The sequence below is a fragment of the Aotus nancymaae genome, unplaced genomic scaffold (genome assembly GCF_030222135.1).
Source record: "Aotus nancymaae isolate 86718 unplaced genomic scaffold, 86718_ANA_hifiasm-v0.15.2.pri h1tg000043l, whole genome shotgun sequence".
Lineage (NCBI taxonomy): Eukaryota > Metazoa > Chordata > Mammalia > Primates > Aotidae > Aotus > Aotus nancymaae.
Window position 1 is genome coordinate 1,010,762 of NW_026988457.1, and position 12,224 is coordinate 1,022,985.

General features: G+C 42.7%; 1 protein-coding gene across 5 annotated transcripts in view; it reads left to right on the forward strand.

Moving 5' to 3' along the window:
* MTUS2 (microtubule associated scaffold protein 2) overlaps positions 1-12,224 on the forward strand; it is a 797,713-nt gene that overhangs the window by 190,539 nt on the left and 594,950 nt on the right. The window contains exon 4 of one of the 5 annotated variants that reach the window (XM_064361724.1): positions 6,768-6,818. The exons of the other annotated variants lie outside the window; for them this stretch is intronic. The gene's annotated coding sequence lies outside the window, so the exon portion shown is untranslated. The remainder of the gene's footprint in view (positions 1-6,767; positions 6,819-12,224) is intronic. 5 annotated transcript variants of the gene reach the window in all.

The following is a 12,224-nucleotide window of genomic DNA, read 5'->3' on the forward strand; positions in this document are numbered from 1 at the left end:
GCTCTTCCGACATTCCCCTGGCTTACGTGAAGTGGTGGCTTTGGCATGCCCGGCACCCGCAGCTCGTCCGCAGCCCGGTGACCCTGAAAATCGCCCCGCCAGAGCACAGAGAGGAGCCTCGACAAGCCTCACCTGCCCCAGAGCGCCCAGATCCCTGTGCCGGGGAGACCGTGATCAAGGCCCTCAGCCAGCGCAACAACGGAAAAAGGAAATTCACTGAGCCACTCTGGTTTGAGGTCCCGGACGCCAAGAGGAGGAAGCAGAGCCCCGAACCCAGGCCTTCTGCCTTCAAGCCTGTCAGGAGACATGGAGAGGTCCGCCCCTTTGTGCCCAGGCCTGGGCCACTGAGGCCCCGCTCTCCCGCAGCAGTGTGTTCGGGGAGATACGGCCTTCCCTTAGTCCGCCGCCTGCCCTACCGCAGGAACTACGCCGTCCAGAGCCCAGTCGCAGCGGCCACCGTGGGAGCTCTAGGAGCAGGTGCAGCAATGTCTCCGTGTCTTGGGCCTTCCTACCCCGCAAGGAGCCGCCCCGGGGTGGGGACCATGCAGCTCTGAGCACACCCAGACTGCAGCCCGGCTCAGAGTCAGGGGCCCTTCTGCTGAGCCTCCAGACTCCTTCACCCTACTGACCCCCGTTTCACCCCCACAGGAGCCACTGAGCCCACCAGGGCACTTCCCACCGCTTCAGCTGACTGCTCTGCCAGCCCCAGCCCCGCCTCTCCTTAGCCTGCGGAGCCCCCACTGAAGAGACCTTGTTGCTCTCAAAACCCTTCCCTTTCCCCTGCCCACCCACTTCTGCCTTCTCCCTGGAACAGGAGGCAGCCGTATCCTCCATTTTCTAAGTTTGTATAGTAAATATTTGTTCTTTTTAAAAACAGTAAGTGTCTTTATTATTTAAAAAAAAGTAGAAATCAGTTGCGTATCCTTAAGCAGGAAAAGAAATAAAAATTCAAGCCACACGTCACACTATATACAAAAATTAACTCAAGTGGATCATAGACTTAAATGTAAAACCTACAAATTTAAATCTTTCAGAAGAATGGGAAACAATTTTGTGACTTTGGGTTATGCAAATTTTTCTTTCTTTCTTTCTTTTTAAATTATACTTTAAGTTCTGGGGTACATGTGCAGATCTTGCAGGATTATTGCATAGGTATACACATGCCATGGTGGTTTGCTGCCTTGATGCCCCCATCACCTACGTCAGGCATTTCTTCCAATGTTATTCCTCCCCAATCTCCCTGCCTGTCACTCCCAACAGACTAGCTATCCCTCCCCTAGCTCCCCAGCCCACAACAGACCCCAGTATGTGATGTTCACCTCCTTGTGCCCATGTGTTCTCATTTTGCAATACCCACCTATGAGTGAGAACATGCAATGTTTGGTTTTCTGTTCTTGTGTCAGTTTGCTGAGAATGATGGTCTCCACATTCATCCATGTCCCCACAGAGGACATGAACTTCTTCTTTTTATGGCTGCATAGTATTCCATGGTGTATATGTGTCACATTTTCTTTACCCATTCTGTCATTGATGGGCATTAGGATTGGTTCCAAGTCTTTGCTATTGTAAACAGTGCCGCAATGAACATGTGTGCAGGTGTCTTTATAATAGAATGTTTTATAATCCTTTGGGTATATACCCAGTAATGGGATTGCTGGGTCAAATGGAATTTCTGTTTCTAGGTCCTGGAGGAATTGTCACACTGTGTTCCACAATGGTTGAATTAATTTACAGTCACACCAACAGTGTAAAAGCATTCCTATTTCTCCACATCCTCTCCAGCATCTATTGTCCCCCAATTTTTTAATAATCACCATTCTAACTGGCGTGAGATGGTATCTCATTGTGGTTTTGATTTGCATTTCTCTAATGACCAGTGATGATGAGCATTCTTTCATATGTTTGTTGGCTGCATAAATGTCTTCTTTTGAAAAGCGTCTGTTCATATTCTTTGCCCACTTTTGGATGGGGTTGTTTTTTTCTTGTAAATATGCTTTAGTTCTTTGTAGATTCTAGAAATCAGCCCTTTATCAGATAGGTAGCTTGCAAAAATATTTTCCCATTCTGGTGGTTGCTGGTTCCTTCTAATGATCGTTTCTTTTGCTGTGCAGCAGCTCTTACATTTAATTAGATCCCATTTGTCAATTTTGGCTTTTGTTGCCATTGCTTTTGGTGTTTTCATCATGAAGTCATTGCCCATGCTTATGTCCTGAATGGTATTACCTAGGTTTTCTTCTAGAGTTTTTATGGTGTTAGGTCTTATGTTTGAATCTTTAATCCATCTAGAGTTAATTTTTGTGTAAGGTGTAAGGAAGGGGTCCAGTTTCAGCTTTCTACACATGGCTAGCCAGTTTTCCCAACATCACTTATTAAAAAGGGAATCCTTTCCTCATTGTTTACTTTTGTTAGGTTTGTCAAAGATCAGATGGTTGTAGATGTGTGGTGTTACTTCTGAAGCCTCTGTTCTGTTCCATTGGTCTATGTGTCTGTTTTGGTACCAGTACCATGCTGTTTTGATTACTGTAGCCTTGTAGTATAGTTTGAAGTCAGGTAGCATGATGCCTCCAGCTTTGTTCTTTTTGCTTAGGATTGTCTTGGTTATGTAGGCTCTTTTTTGGTTCCATATGAAATTTAAGGTGGTTTTTTCCAGTTCTATGAAGAAGGTCAATGGTAGCTTGATGGAGATAGCTTTGAATCTATCAATTACTTTGGGCAATATGACCGTTTTCATGATATTGATTCTAACCATGAGTATGGAATGTTTTTCCATCTGTTTGTGTCCTCTCTTACTTCCTTGAGCAGTGGTTTGTAGTTTTTTCCTTCACATCCCTTGTTAGTTGTATTCCTAGGTATTTTATTCTTTTTGTAGCAGTTGTGAATGGGAGTTCACTCATGATTTGGCTCTCTGTTTGTCTATTATTAATGTATAGGAATGCTTGTGATTTTTGCACATTGATTTTGTATCCTGAGACTTTGCTGAAGTTGCTTGTCAGCTTAAGGAGATTTTGGGCTGAGACGATGGGGTCTTCTAAAAATACAATCATATTGTCTGCAAATAGAGACAATTTGACTTCCTCTTTTCCTAATTGAATACCCTTTATTTTTTTCTCCTCTCATACCATGTTGAATAGGAGTGGTGAGAGAAGGCATCCTTGTCTTGTGCCAGTTTTCAAAAGGAATGCTTCCAGTTTTTGACCATTCAGTATGATATTGGCTGTGAATTTGTCATAAATAACTCTTATTATTTTGAAATAGATTCCTTTGATACCTAGTTTATTGAGAGTTTTTAGTATAAGGGGCTGTTGAATTTTGTCAAAGGCCTTCTTTGCTGAGATAATCATGTGGTTTTTGTCTTTGGTTCTGTTTATATGATGGATCACATTTACAGATTTGCAGATGTTAAACCAGCCTTGCATCCTAGGGATGAAGCTGACTTGGTTATGATGAACTTTTTGATGTGCTATTGCAATTGATTTGCCAGTATTTTATTGAGGATTTTTGCATCAGTGTTCATTATGGATACTGGCTTGAAATTTTCTTTTTTAGTTGTGTCTTTGCCAGTTTTTGGATTAGGATGATGTTGGTCTCATAAAATGAGTTAAGGAGGATTCCCTCTTTTTTTATCGTTTGGAATAGTTTCTGAAGGAATGGTACCAGCTCCTCCTTGTACCTTTGGTGGAATTTGGCTGTGAACCCATCTGGTCATGGAGTTTTTTGGTTGGTAGGGTATTAATTGCTGCCTCAATTTCAGACCTTGTTATTGGTCTGTTTAGGGATTTAACTTCCTCTTTGTTTAGTCTTGGGAGGGTGTAAGTGTCCAGAAATTTATCCATTTCTTGTAGATTTACTGGTTTATTTGCATAGAGTTGTTTGTAGTAATCTCCGATGGTAGTTTTTATTTCTGTGGAATCAGTGGTGATATCCCCTTTATCATTTTTTTATTGCATCTATTTGATTCTTCTCTCTTTTCTTTTTAATTAGTTTGGCTAGTGGTCTATCTGTCTTTTCAAAAAACCAGCTCCTGGATTTATTGACTTTTTTGAAGGGTTTTTTGTGTTTCTATCTCTTTCAATTCTGCTCTGGTCTTGGTTATTTTTTGTCTTCTGCTGACTTTTGAATTTGTTTGATCTTGCTCCTCTAGTTCTTTTAATCTTGACATTAGGGTATCAATGTTAGATCTCTCCTCGCTTCTTTTATGGATGTTTAGTGCTATAAATTTCCCTCTAGACACTGCTTTAAATGTGTCCCAGAGATTCTGGTACGTTGTGTGTTCATTCTCATTGGTTTTGAAGAACGTCTTTATTTCTGCCTTCATTTCAATTTTTATTCAGAGGTCATTCAGGAGGAGATTGTTCAGTTTCCCTGTAGTTGCACAGTTTTGAGTGAATTTCTTAATTCTAAGTTCTAATTTGATTGCACTGTGGTCTAAGATAATGTTATGATTTCTGTTCTTTTGCATTTGCTGTGGAGTGTTTTACTTCTAATTATGTGGTCAATTTTAGAATAAGGATGAGGTGGTGCTGAGAAGACTGTATATTCTGTGGATTTGGGTGGAGAGTTCTGTAGATGTCTGTTAGGTCCACTTGGTCCAGATCTGAGTTCAAGTCCTGGATATTCTTGTTAATCTTCTGTCTTGTTGACCTAATATTGACAGTGGCATGTTAAATTTTTCCACTATTATTGTGTGGGAGTCTAGGTCTCTTTTTAAGTCATTAAGAACTTGCTTTACATATCTGGGTGCTCCTGTATTGGGTGCACATAAATTTAGGATAGTTAGCTCTTCTTGTTGCATCGATCCCTTTACCATTATGTAATGCCCTTCTTTGTCTCTTGATCTTTGTGGGCTTAAAGTCTGTTTTATCAGAAACTAGGATTGCAACCCCTGCTTTTTTTCTCTCCATTTGCTTGGTAAACATTCCTTCATCCCATTATTTTGAGCCTATGTGTGCCTTCGCATGTAAGACATGCAAAGTTTGCTGAAGCAGAACCGACAACCACCCCTTTTCCCAGGTGTTCTGTTCCAGGAAGGTGGGGCTTTATTTATAAGTCCCTGATGGGCTGCTGCCTTGTTTCCTTTCTGCCCAGCAAGAAGGGAGTCTAGTTGACAGTCTGCCTGCAGAGGTGTTGCTGAGCTACCCTGGGCTCTGCCCAGTTGCTGTGTAAACTTCCTTGTGACTTTGTTTACACAGGCAAGGTTAAAACCACCTACCCAAACCTCAGCAATGGTGGACGCCCCTCCCCCAACCAAGCTGTAATGTCCCAAGTTGAGCTCAGACTGCTGTGCTGGCTGCATGAATTTCACGCTAGTGGATCTTAGCTTTCTAGTCTTCTTGTGGGTAGGATCCACCGAGCCAGATCACTTGGCTCCCTGGCTTCAGCCCCCTTTCTCAGGGGAATGAGTGGTTCTATCTCGAGGTGTTCTGGATATCACTGGGATATGAAAAAAAAATTGCTGCGGCTAAAACGGCCGCCTAGTTTTGTGCTGGAAACTCAGGGCACTGGTATGGTAGGCACCAGAGGGAATCTCCTGGTCTGCAGGTTGTGAAGGCTGTGGGAATAGCACAGTATCTGAGCCCGAGTGCCAGAGTGTCAGAAACATCCCAAATGGTGTCCCTTGGCTAGGAGAGGGAGTTATCTGGTCCCTTGCACTTCCTGGGTGAGGTGACGCCCCACCCTGCTTCGGTTTGCCCTCCTTGGGCTACACCCACTGTCTAACCAGTCCCATTGAGATGAACCTGGTACCTACGTTGGAAATTCGGAGATCACTCGCCTTCTGGATCACTCTCGATGGGAACTGTGGACAATAGCTGTTCCTATTTGGCCATCTTGGTGGAAGTCCCTTGTGATGCTTTTCATATTTCCTGTCATCATTATTTCCATTTTTCCTTTTCTAAAAAAGAAATTTTTTTATTTGATACTTTTAGTTATGGAAGTAATATATATTTGCTTTACTAAGTGAAGCAACTTGAAACAAAGATCAGATGTAGGTAAAATTAGTGATCTAAAGCTCTTTCCAGCACAAGTCCCTGAGACAGTCAATGTTAACAGCCTGGTACACATCTTTCCAAAACATTCTTACTCCATCAAATACATGAGTTCATTGTACACACACGAACAGAATAATATTTTTACTCATTATTTTGTAATTTGCCTTTTCAGTTTAATAGGTCATGTACATTCCTGCAAATTAGTAGATATAGATCTAACCACATCTCTTTTTTTCAAGTATCACATGCATGGAAATAATATACAGGTTGGGTGTTCTTTGAGGTTCTTTTTCTGTTTTCTTTTACTTTCTATCTTGTCATCTTATCTCTTATCATGCTTGGTAACCCATGTGAATTACTTGGTGTGTAACCTTCTATGTTTTCCTCTATGCCCAGATAACTATATGTGAACATATAAACATATAAGGGGTTGAGAACATTTACTAACTTTTATTAAATGGTATATTAAACACGCTTTTCTGTATCTTAGTTGCCTCATTTAACAAAACTTGATAGAAGCATCTCCAACTCAACTGGTGTAGCCTGCATTTGTTCTTTTATGGCTACATACTGTTCCATGATATGGACCTCTCATTATGAAACTGTCACCTTTTTTTTTTTCTTTTTTGGCATTAGGAACAGTGGTCTAATAAACATATTTGTACATTCTTTTGTATTGGTATTTTTACTTTAAAAAAGTGTTACAGTGTTTGGGATCTCGTTAAAATGTACCTTTAGTAATCGCTATTGACAGATTGCTTCTAAAATTTTTGTTAACAGTTGCCACTAGCAGTTTGTGAGAGTGCCCCTTTCTTGACGTCTCTGTTAGTGGTAAGTGCTAATCTTTATGATTTTTGCATCTGGATAGAAATGTTGAGTTTGAGCAGCTTTCTAATACATTTGGTCTTTTTGTTCTTGACTTGGCTGGGAATTTCCTATTTATTTATTTTTTGCACATTTTTCTACTGAGTTGCTTTTTTATCAGTTTGGAGCTCTAGGCCAGGTGCGGTGGCTCACACCTGTAATCCCAGCACTTTGGGAGGCCAAGGCAAGCGGATCGCCTAAGGTCAGGAGTTTGAGACCAGCCTGGCCAACATGGTGAAACCCCATCTCTACTAAAAATACAAAAATGAGCTGGGCATGGTGGTGGGCGCCTGTAATCCCACCTACATGGGTGGCTGAGACAGGAGAATTTCTTGAAGCCAAGAGGTGGAGGTTGCTGTGAGCCAAGAAAGGACCATTTTACTCCAGGCTGGGCAACAAGAGTGATACTCCATCTCAAAAAAAAAAATGTATTTTATTTAAAAATGTTTATTGCAAATATTTTTAAGCCTGTTATTTGTCTTTAAACTTGGCTTGTGATGGCTTTTGTTCTTGTAAAATTTTTAAATTTCCGTATAGCCAAATATATATCTTTTGTATTATGTTTATATGTTTTGTGGGATAAAATCTCCACGCATTCCTTTGTTGTACACATAGTCCCCTCCCTAGATTTTCTTTTTAAGAGCCTATTGGTTTAATTTTGACATCTAGCTTTTCCTTTTATATATTTTATTAAAGTTACTTTATGTAAATTTTGCATATGGGGCAAGTAAGAGGACCAAATTAATTTTGTTCCAACTAGACAGCCGAGGGTGTCAGCACCATTTATTTGAATTCCAAAAAAAATAGTGAAGGGGGAGTTGCGGCTTCCCTTATCAGACATTAAAACATACTATAAGGGCTACTATAGTAAAATCAGTGTGATAGACAAATATATCAATGAAACAGAATGGAGACTCCAGAAATAGATCTCAGTATAAGTAAAATTTTAAAATATGATAATGCGGTATTTAAATTCTGTTGGTAAAAGAGTGGTATATTTAAGATATATCTACTTTTTAAAAATTTCAGGGGAAAAAAGAATTTGCAGAGTATGTTCATTTTTACTAACAATGCAGATAAATATTCGTGGCATTTGAGAATAAATTCCACAGAAAAATGCAGAATCTTTGCTGAAGAATTTCTCAGTGGCTCATGTTGGGTGTATTTCAGTGACTGTGATGATGACAGTCATTTCCTGGCCTCACACCATAAGTGCTGACAAGTTTGAGGTACTATCCCAGTGGGTCACTTCTTAATTTCAAGGCACCAGAGATGACACAGATGGTGCAAGATTAATTACCTAAAAACAAAATTGTGACCTTCCATTAGTTTCTTCTGTCATTAGTCCACGCACCTGGGGCATTTCCTGACTGAATGCAGCTGGGCAGAATTAGGAGGGAGGGTGTGTTCCTGTATTCAGGAATGTACTCACAGTGGCCCATATGGGTAGTGGGTGTGGGCAGTGCTAAGAGGTTCTGAGGAGGAAGGTGGTGTTGTAGGAACATCGTTGAAGTGGAGCTGTGAAGCAGAGGTAGGATTTTAACAGGTGGATTGGAAAAGGTGGCCTTCCAAGAATGTGTGTGACATAAGCACACACAAACATGTGCAATCATTTGGTGAAGTGGATGTGTAAGGAGAGGGAGGAATGATCAGGTTAGGAGTGATCTGCCCTACATGATCAGAGGTGGGGCTTCCGGCAGGGGCGGCTTACGTATAGGGCTGAGTTTGTTTTGGAAAGGTCACTTCGAGGGGTGGTTGGAGTAGAGTCCATTCAGAAGTCTGTTCATAACCATGACCTCATTTGGCCTCTGCTCTGTTGACTGTCCCCAGACAGTTACCATTTACTGAGCAATTCCACGTGACAAGGTTCATAAGGCACTTCCCATGGAAGAAACTTGTGAAGTCAGCAATAGATCCTGGTCTTATAGGTAAGAAAACTGAGTTACGAGACCAATTTTCCCAGGGTTATGTTAATTGGCAGAGCTGCTAGTCAGAGTCTGGTTTGATAGGATCTAAAGACTTTGCCCATTATACCCTATGATGCCATCTTTTACCCACATGTTACATTTGTGCTCATGCCACCTGCCCACAGTCACACCAGCCTGGCATTGCACGGTTTCTGTGAAGTTTTGCATAATGCAGCTTGCATTATGGTTAATACAACCCATGCATAATTGAACTGACTTTAAAAAATAAAATATAAATACAAACTCAAAGCAAATTTATAAGTATCTAGAGGCAGCTTTTGTGTGGCACAGCATTTAAGGAAAGCCTTTATCTTGTTGTCAGCATATTGTCACATTAGCCAGAGCCAGCCAGATGGGAATGTGGTGGCCCACTTAGGTCCTCTTTAATTGCTCACTATAAATAGCTTAATGATGCCGCCATAAAAAGCCTCTGATATAAATGAGGGGCTCAGTGTGACCCATATATGTGATGTTTTTCTAGGTGTCCATGTCTGGGAAATTGGATGGCTGTGTCTGAGTTGGTTTTCACTGCTGAAATGAAAGCTTCATTTCTAAGCCAATCCTTTCTTACTCCCCCTTCCTTCAGATGCCGTTGTCTCCCTCATTCCTTTCTGCCGTCATCTGTGGGGAGGTCGAGGTTGACACTTTATCACTCTCACCTGCCAGAGAGAATTCCAGCACCCACTTGACCTGGCGGCAGGGAGAAGTGCCTGCCTGAACCAGTCCTGATCTAGAGGGCCACTGCACGCCTTCATGGCATGCCCCTTTCTGCTTGGACCATCATGGGCACTTTAGCCACCTTGCTCTGCTGCAGATAAGGATGAATTTTCTTTTTTAAAACATTTCCATGAGGTTTTGGGACACAGGTAATATTTTGTTGCCTGAGTAAGTTCTTTACTGGTGATTTGTGAGATTTTGGTGCATCCATCACCTGAGCAGTATACACGGCACCATATGTATAGTCTTTTATCTCTCGCCCCCCTCTCATCTTTCCCCCAAAGTCCATTGTATCATTCTTATGCCTTTGTGCCCTCATAGCTTGGCTCCCACATATCAGTGAGAACATACGATGTTTGGTTTTTCATTCCTGAGTTACTTCACTTAGAATAATAGTCTTCGATCTCATAGACGTGGATGAATTTTCTTGATTCAGTCACAAGATCATTTCTGCCATGGTTGTCACTAGCCTTTGTCAGTCCCCACCGTCCTCACTCCTGTCCCCAGCAACAGGTAGGAATCTCCCTTAAGGTTCTTGCCTGCCACAGGTTGTAGATGGTTCCTCATCAGTTCAGTATAGTGGTAGCAACCCAGTGCTCCTTCTGGTGGCCCCACCTTCAGTTGGCTTCCCACCTTTGTGTGAAACATCCCATCTATACTTGGTTGGTTTCTTCACCAAAGCCTCTATTTTCAAAAAGAGTAGAATCTAGTAGAATTGGAGAAATGAGAGGTCAGGATGGTTGCATTGAAAGCAGAGGGGGCTAGTGGGTAAAAAACATATAAAATAAAGACCCAGACTTCAGGGGAGTGTGTGTACCTGGAAGAAACAAAAACACCAATAAAAAAACACTGTAGCTTGGAGGATTAAAGGGAAAGAAAGGGAGTGAGGGAATGTGGGAGGCAGTCATGGGGAGGCTGAATGGATGAGCTGGTGGGAAGGAAGTGTGGCGGGGTCAGAGGGAAGAGGACTGCCCCTAGAGATGGATGAGCTGATGGGAAGGAAGTGTTGGGGGACAGAGAGAAGAAGCCTGCCCCTAGAGATGGATGAGCTGGTGGGAAGGAAGTCTGGGAGGACAGAGGAAAGAAGGCTGCCCTAGAGATGGATGAGCTGGTGGGAAGGAAGTGTGGTGGAGTCAGAGGGAAGAAGGCTGCCCTAGCGATGGATGACCTGGTGGGAAGGAAGTGTGGTGTGGTCAGAGGGAAGAAGGCTGCCCTAGAGATGGATCAGCTGTAGGAAGGGTGGGGGGACAGAGAGAAGAAAGCTGCCCTAGAGATGGATGAACTGTAGGAAGGGTGGGGGGACAGAGAAGAAAGCTGCCCTAGAGATGGATGAGCTGTAGGAAGGGTGGGGGGACAGAGAGAAGAAGGCTGCCCTAGAGATGGATGAGCTGATGGGAAGGAAGTGTCGGGGGGACAGAGGGAAGAAGGCTGCCCTAGAGATGGGTGAGCTTGTGGGAAGGAAGTGTGGCAGAGTCAGAGGGAAGAAAGCTGCCCTAGAGATGGATGAGGAGGGATGGGGGGACAGAGAGAAGAAAGCTGCCCTAGAGATGGCTGAGCTGGTGGGAAGGAAGTGTGGCAGAGTCAGAGGGAAGAAGGCTGCCCTAGAGATGGCTGAGCTGGTGGGAAGGAAGTGTGGGGGGACAGAGGGAAGAAGGCTGCCCTAGAGATGGATGAGCTGGTCGGAAGGAAGTGTGGTGGGGACAGAGGGAAGAAGGCTGCCCTAGAGATGGATGAGCTAGTGGGAAGGAAGTGTAGGGGGACAGAGGGAAGAAGGCTGCCCTAGCGATGGCTGAGCTGGTGGGAAAGAAGTGTGGTGTGGTCAGAGGGAAGAAGGCTGCCCTAGCGATGAATGAGCTTATGGGAAGGAAGTGTGGTGGGGACAGAGGAAAGAAAGCTGCCCTAGAGATGGCTGAGCTGGTGGGAAGGAAGTGTGGTGTGGTCAGAGGGAAGAAGGCTGCCCTAGAGATGGATGAGCTGCTGGGAAGGAAGTGTAGGGGGACAGAGGAAAGAAGGCTGCCCTAGAGAAAGAGCAGTGCTTTCATAGTCTGGGACTTGCACCTGCCTTACCACATGTGCTAAAACATATATCACAGTGTATAAAGAACACTGGACATGGAGATAATGGGTGGTTTCTCACTAGAATAGAAAACAACTTGGTACTTTGGCCTATAGATGCTAATGACTTGTGGTAGTATCTGGTATCCTTTCTCTTTGTGAAGAGGTGGTCTTTTCCTTACTCATAAAAAAAATTAATACCAGTGATGACATTTGCCATTCATTGAATACCCATGTTTCCTTTGCACCATGGTTCTTCTCTCCAAAGTTTATCATAATTCAGTAAAGGGGGGATACTTTCCTTATTCTATTAGATTAGGAAAATACACTTGGTCCTCTGTGTTCCTGGGTTCCACATTAATAGATTCATCCAACTGTGGATTGAAAAAATTCAGAAAAAAGGAGGGTTGCATCTATATTCAACGTGCACTGACTTTTTTTTCTTGTCACTCTTTCTTAAATAATACAGAATAACAACTGTTTACATAGCGTTTACATTATATTAGGTATTACTAGTAATCTAAAGAGAATTTAAAGTATACAGGAAGGTGTGTTCAGGTTAGATGCAAATACTATGCCATTTTATATCAGACACTTGAGCATCCACAGATTTTTGTATCTGTGGGAGAGTCCT